This window comes from Balaenoptera acutorostrata, chromosome 6 (genome assembly GCF_949987535.1).
Source record: "Balaenoptera acutorostrata chromosome 6, mBalAcu1.1, whole genome shotgun sequence".
In the NCBI taxonomy this organism is placed as follows: domain Eukaryota; kingdom Metazoa; phylum Chordata; class Mammalia; order Artiodactyla; family Balaenopteridae; genus Balaenoptera; species Balaenoptera acutorostrata.
Window position 1 is genome coordinate 31,407,757 of NC_080069.1, and position 7,472 is coordinate 31,415,228.

Genomic DNA, 7,472 nt, shown 5'->3' on the forward strand with positions numbered 1-7,472 from the left:
GTACAGTGTTTCAAGAGATGTTTTGGCAATACTGTAAAAATCTCATCTATTATTTGAGACACTGGTATGTAAAACGTGGCAGACCATATTTGGGCCAAGATTTCATCTTGTTACTGATCTTTTCCATATGTTTCCTTTTAGTGTTTGTTCTTAAAACTCAGACTTCCACACTAAGGAAAAGAGAGCAAATCTGTACTTTTTCCAAAAATCATTCTACATGCCCTCACAGTTCTTTTGGAAGGTTAATGTAAAATTAACAGCTTAATTTTTATTAAATTATTCTTTTAACTCTGTGATTTGAACTTATGATAGTGATTATGTTGTTCATGTTCCTAACAAATGTGAAAATATTTATCAATAGATAGCTACAACACTCAAAATTGAAAGTGTCTAGGAAATTTAAATAAGGTTGATGGTGTCCAGGAGGTTTAGGTTTGGCAGGGCATGGGAAGGGTGGCTTGAGTCAGGCCTTAGAGGAAAACTAGAAGATGCAAGTGATAGTTGTGATAGTTCACTGTTTCAGTTGGTGGTTATTTTATTTTATTTAAAATTTTTTAAAAATTTTATTTATTTATTTTTGGCTGTGCTGCACGGCTTGTTGGATCTTAGTTCCCCGACCAGGGATTGAACCCTCACCCTCGGCAGTGAAAGCGCAGAGCCCTAACCACTGGACCACCAGGGAATTCCCTCAGTTGGTGGTTATAATTGTAGCAATTAGGGAGAGAAGTCAGTTGAATTGATGAAAGTCTAAATTATATTCTATGATTATAATTTGACTGAAGTAGATAAACTATCTCAGAGCCAAATAACTAGTGCTGGCTAGGAAAGGTCTGACTGAGACTGGTAATTATGGTAATAAACCATAATAAAGATTTTTAATTCATTTATTCATCCAGCTAATATTTGTTGAGCACCTACTTTGTTCAAGGCAGTTTTAGGTGCTGAGAACCCAGCAGTAAAAGTCCCTGTTATCACTGAAGAGGAAGAGAGAAAATAAACATATCAAGTGGTGTGGAGTGCAATGGAGAAGAACAAAGCAAGGCAGAGGGGTAAAAATGAATGAGCACAGGGGTTTAAGTCAATAGTTCTGACACTACTGTGATGTATGCTGGAAAGGAATGGTTATGTAACTGTGTGGTGAATGGGGGAGCCAGGTGTCTCACCGCTGGAGGGAGGTTACAGGTAAGCAAGTGGAGGTGGTGGGAATGAAAGGCTACAGTTGTTTTAGATCTCATTAATACTTGACATTATCTAACTTCCCCCCAATTTTTAGGTATATGATGGTATTACTTGTGATTTTAATTTCCATTTCCCTGATTACTAAAGAGGCTGAACATTTTTTCAAATGTTTTTCAGCCATTTGGATTTTCTCTTCTGAGGTATGCCTGTTAATGTTTTTTGCTCATTTTTCTGTTGTGTTATTTGTCTTTTTCTTATTTATTTTTAGGGGTTTTTTATATGTTTATGGATACCCATTTTTTGTTAATATGTGTGACACTCATCATTTTTCAGTTGATTCTCTTGGGTTTTTCAGGTACATACGAATCATATGCAAATGATATTGTACCTTCTTTCTAATTGTTTTTGAGAGGATAGCTCTTATTTCAAGAAGATATTTTGCAAATCTTTACTCTTCAGACAATTGGACTGTTGCTTTGTGTTTCTCCTGGTTAACTCCTAAGTAAACCACATGAGATAAAAGTACAATTCAAATCAATAAGCCACATGATAACAAAACTAGAAGACATCATAGAAACTTCATCAAATAAGGAGGTATAGCGAGAAGAATTTAAAAAGACCAGCATACTACCAGCCACAGACGGCAAAGAGAGAGCAAGGAAGCACTCAAAGGCTCAAGGAGCAGCCAGTACTTTCCACCCTCACAGAGTAAAGTTCCAAGATAATATACACAATTAAAAAGTAGTTGTCTGTATAATCCATTAAATTTTTTTTTTTTCACTGACTGGGACTGAGTACAAAGCAATAGCGTTTTCAGACTCAGGAAAGGGTTATAAGATGCGTTTCCCTTGCCAAATTAATGGGAATGCCAAATTAATGGGAATGTTTTCTTTTCGGTTAAAGGAGAGGGTGGGCCATGTGGATCCAGGAAGCAGAATTCCTATTACTTATGTTTACTCAAGTTAACAGTTATTAAGGAAATTTTTAGGAGAGGGTTATACAGGAGTGAAGTACTGACACATACTGAAATTTTTAGGAGAGGGTGGCAAGGTTCTGGGATGTCTGCTTGGTGGAGTGAGTGAATGAATGGATGTTTGCTGGGTGAAGTGGGAGTATGAACTGGGAAAGGGCACGGAAGAACCTTCTGGAGTGATAGAAATCTTTCATATCTTGATCTGCTTTGAACGAATGGTGCTAAGACAACTGGAACACATGCAAAAATTTACTGAAAATGGGACAAAGACCTAAGTGTTATAGCTAATATGGTTAAATTTTAGAAGAAAATATAATGTTAGTCATTATGACCTTGGGTTAGGCATCAGTTTCTTAGATGTGGCACTAAAAGTGCAAGAATCAAAAGAAAAAATAGGTAAATTGGATGTCATTAAAATTTAAATTGTTTTCTGTGCCAAAAGATACTATCAAGAAAGTGGAAAAAAAAAAAACCCAACCCACACATGGGAGAAAAATTTTGCAAATCATATATCTGATTAAGAACTTGTGTCTAGAATAAATAAAGAACTCGTACAACTCAATAATAATAATAATAATATTAAAATGAGTGAAGGATCTGAATAAATGTTTCTCCAAAGATAACAAATGGTCCATAAACCCATGAAAAGATGCTCAACATCACTAGTCATCAGGAAAATGCAAATCAGAGCCACAATGAAGTACCACTTCACATTCTCTAGGATAGCTGAAATAAAAAATATGGACAATTACAAATGTTGGTGAGGATGTGGAGATATTGGAATCTACGTATATTGCTGATGAAAATTAAAAATGGCACAGCCACTTCAGAAAACAATCTACAGTTCCTCAAAAAGTTAAACATAAAGTTGCCGTTTGACCCATCTGTTTTACTCCTAAGTATATACCCAGGAAAAGTGAAGACATACGTTCACACAAAAACTTGAATGCACATATTTATAACAGCCAGAAAGTAGAAACAACTTATATGTTGATCAGCTGGTGAATGGATGAATAAGTGTGGTCCATCTATACAATGGAATATTACTTGGCAATAAAAAGGAGTGAAGTACTGACACATGCTACAACACGAATGAACCTTGAAAACATTATAAGTGGAAGAAACCAGTCACAAAAGACCACATATTATATGATTCCATTTATATGAAATGTCCAGAATAGGCAAATTGATAGAAACAGTAGATTTGCGGTTACCTAAGGCTGGGAGTAAATGACATTAATCAGGACAGGGTTTCTTTTTGGAGTGATAAAAATGTTCTGAAATTGGTTGTGGTGATGGCTGCTAAGCTTGAATATATTAAAAACCTTTGAACTGTATACTTTAAATGGTAAATTGTACAGTATGTGAATTATATCCACAATAAAGCTGTTATTAAAAATAATAATAGCGATGGGAGTTTAAATGAATAAGATTGGCTTAAGTTGGTAATTTTAAAAACTGAGTGAGAAGTAGATGAAAGTTCATTGTAGTGTTTTGTCTACTTTTGCTTCTATTGAAAATTTTCCTTAATAAAAAGGAAATCTCTTTTTTACATTTGGTAGTGTATATATGTCCATGCCAAGATAGCTAGTGGGAAGCAGCCACATAGCACAGGGAGATCAGCTCGGTGCTTTGTGACCACCTAGAGGGGTGGGATAGGGAGGGTGGGAGGGAGACGCAAGAGGAAGGGGATATGGGTATATATGTATAAATATAGCTGATTCACTTTGTTATACAGCAGCAACTAACACAACATTGTAAAGCAATTATACTCCAATAAAAGTGTTAAAAACTAAAAATTAAAAAAAAAAAAAAAAAGAAATCTCCAGCACTCAAACTGCAAGTTTTAATATTAGGAATTCATATGACTCATTGCACCCTCCATGTAGAGCTGAACATGGCACATGCTTTTGCCCCTTGGCCTAATTTGTCCTTGTGTTTCTGCCCCTTCCAGCCTTTGTAACCTCTTCCCCTCTCTATGGAAGGGCTCGTTTTAAAGGTCCCTCAGTAAGCCCTTCCCCTTTCTTTAGAAGGTCTCATTTTAAAGGGCCCTCTGTAAGCTCTTTCCCTTGACTATGGAAGGGCTCATTTTAAAGCAGTTATCTTTATTTTCATGCTGTTATTTTACCAAGGGAGAGATGTCACTGCTGGGAATATGTGCCTTGTTACAGCACTGGTCAGAGCTGATGGGGTGGGGGGATCTGTTTTAGAGCTCCCCAGAGCCTGTGATAGAAACTGTATTGAGAAAAAATGTGCAATGGGAAAAAATGCCATCTGCCCCTACTTCAGAGTAATGTGGAACACACAGTACATCTGCATCAGGTTGAGTATAGGTCTGTGGGAGAACTGGAGCGGGAGGAGGAGCTTCTAGGATGAAAGAAAGATATGTAGGATAAAAACACATTGCCTTGTTAGAATGAGGATAAAGGCTTTTTCTTTCCCTTCGATAAGCACCCTTTGCTGATTTAATCCAGAAGAATGTTTTGAGCCAATGAAGTGTGGTAGGCTTTGGTGGGGGGGGGGGGGGAGAAAAAGGGGATGCAAAGATGACTTTGCAATCAAGTGCTTACACTCAAGATATCTACAATCCTCTAGATAATGTGAAGAAAACAACCCATGTATAAATAGCTATAATAAGTTAGATTGTGATAAGTACAAAAGAGAAGGACATCAAAATACTGGGAAGATTTGGAGGGTGGGGTGTGAGAAGCCACATCTGTTTATGGGAGAATCACGAAGATGAACTGAGATGGGTGACCTTTGACACAGACATTTGAGGTTGGATAAGACTTTGATAGATGCAAAGGACAGCATTAATAAAGACACAGAAGCCGGAAAATACAGACCATATTTGAGAAATAGCAAGTGATCTTCAGCTGGAGTATAAAAAGATGTAAACATGAACTAAAAAGCTCAAAAAGCATTACTTAAATGTAGATCATGGAAGTCTTGAAAGATGGGTTAAGCACTTTTTTAAAAAATTAATTAATTATATATTTTTGGCTGCATTGGGTCTTAGTTGCTGTGCACGGGCTTTTCTCTAGTTGTGGTGCATGGGCTTCTCATTGTTGTGGCTTCTCTTGTTGTGGAGCACGGGCTCTAGGCGCATGGGCTTCAGTAGTTGTGGCTCGCCGGCTCCAGAGCACAGGCTTTGTAGTTGTGGTGCACGGGCTTAGCTGCTCTGCAGCCTGTGGGATCTTCCCGGACCAGGGCTCGAACCTCTGTTCCCTGCATTGGCAGGCGGATTCTTAACCACTGCGCCACCAGGGAAGCCCTGGGTTTGCTTTTGAGAGTTTGTTACTCCCCAGCAAGGTCCGCTTTTTTTTTCTTTTTTTTTAACATCTTTATTGTAGTATAATTGCTTTACAATAATAGTGTGTTAGTTTCTGCTTTATATCAAAGTGAATCAGCTATACATATACATATTTCACCATATCTCTTCCCTCTGCATCTCCCTCCCTCCCGCCCTCCCTATCCCACCCCTCTAGGTGGTCACAAAGCACCGAGCTGATCTCCCTGTGCTATGCGGCTGCTTCCCACTAGCTATCTATTTTACATTTGGGAGTGTATATATATGTCCATGCCACTCTCTCACTTTGTCACAGCTTACCCTTCCCCCTCCCCATATCCTCAAGTCCATTCTCTAGTAGGTCTGTGTCTTTATTCCCATCTTACCCCTAGGTTCTTCATGACCTTTTTTTTTTTTCTTTGATTCCATATATACGTGTTAGCATACGGTATTTGTTTTTCTCTTTCTGACTTACTTCACTCTGTATGACAGACTCTAGGTCCATACACCTCACTACAAATAACTCAATTTCGTTTCTTTTTATGGCTGAGTAATATTCCATTGTATATATGTGCCACATCTTCTTTATCCATTCATCTATTGATGGACACTTAGGTTGCTTCCATGTCTTGGCTATTGTAAATAGAGCTGCAATGAACATTGTGGTACATGACTCTTTTCGAATTATGGTTTTCTCAGGGTATATGCCCAATAGTGGAATTGCTGGGTCATATGGTAGTTCTATTTTCAGTTTTTTAAGGAACCTCCATACTGTTCTCCATAGTGGCTGTATCAATTTACATTCCCACCAACAGTGCAAGAGGGTTGCCTCTTCTCCAAACCCTCTCCAGCATTTATTGTTTGTAGATTTTTTTTTAAATTATTAGCACCTTTAATTATTATTTATTTATTTATTTATGGCTGTGTTGGGTCTTCGTTTCTGTGCGAGGGCTCTCTCTAGTTGCGGCAAGCGGGGGCCACTCTTCATCGCGGTGCGCGGGCCTCTCACTATCGCGGCCTCTCGTTGCGGAGCACAGGCTCCAGACGCGCAGGCTCAGTAGTTGTGGCTCACGGGCCTAGTTGCTCCTTGGCATGTGGGATCTTCCCAGACCAGGGCTCGAACCCGTGTCCCCTGCATTGGCAGGCAGATTCTCAACCACTGCGCCACCAGGGAAGCCCTGTTTGTAGATTTTTTGATAATGGCCATTCTGACTGGTGTGAGGTGATACCTAAGATCCACTTTTGAGACGTGGATTTCAGAGGCCTTCACATGAGACATTATGGCTAATGTTTAGAAATGGATGAGATTACCAGGGGCAAAGTGAAGAGGCCAAAACAATATTGGGGAACACTAGCCATTAAAGAGCAACCCTGGTGGCACAGTGATTAAGATTCCACCTGCCAGTACAGGGGACACGGGTTCGATCCCTGGTCCGGGAAGATCCCACATGCCACGAAGCAACGAAGCCCATGCGCCACAACTACTGAGCCCGCGTGCTACAACTACTGAAGCCCGCGCGCCCAGAGCCCGTGTTCCGCAACAAGAGAAGCCACCACAATGAGAAGTCCGCGCACTGCAACGAAGAGTAGCCCCCGCTCACCGCAACTAGAGAAAACCCACACACAACAATGAAGACCCAATGCAGCCAAAGATCAATAAATTAAATAAGTAAATTTTAAAAATAAATAAATAAAGTACAATGGTACATCTTAACTATTAAAAAAAAAAAAAAAGAGCAACCTGAAAGGCATGATAGGTGGAAGCCAAGTAAGCAAATAATGTCCAGGAGGAAGCACTGTCTACCTTTTTATAAGGTTGATCACTGACTAAAAAATTAGTGTGTCATCGTGGTTAAAACCTGGAACCAGACTGCTGGGATCAAATCCTAGGTCTGCCACAAGGTATCCAATCTTTGTTTTCCAATTTTCACACCCCCAAAAAATAGGAATAAGTAAATGTAGCTCCCTCATAGGGCTATTTTTTTTTTACACTGTATATCTTAAATTTATTTTTTTTTGACATCTCTATTG

General features: G+C 39.0%; 1 protein-coding gene across 2 annotated transcripts in view; it reads left to right on the plus strand.

Moving 5' to 3' along the window:
• CENPP (centromere protein P) overlaps positions 1–7,472 on the plus strand; it is a 218,102-nt gene that overhangs the window by 95,686 nt on the left and 114,944 nt on the right. The window lies entirely within an intron of this gene.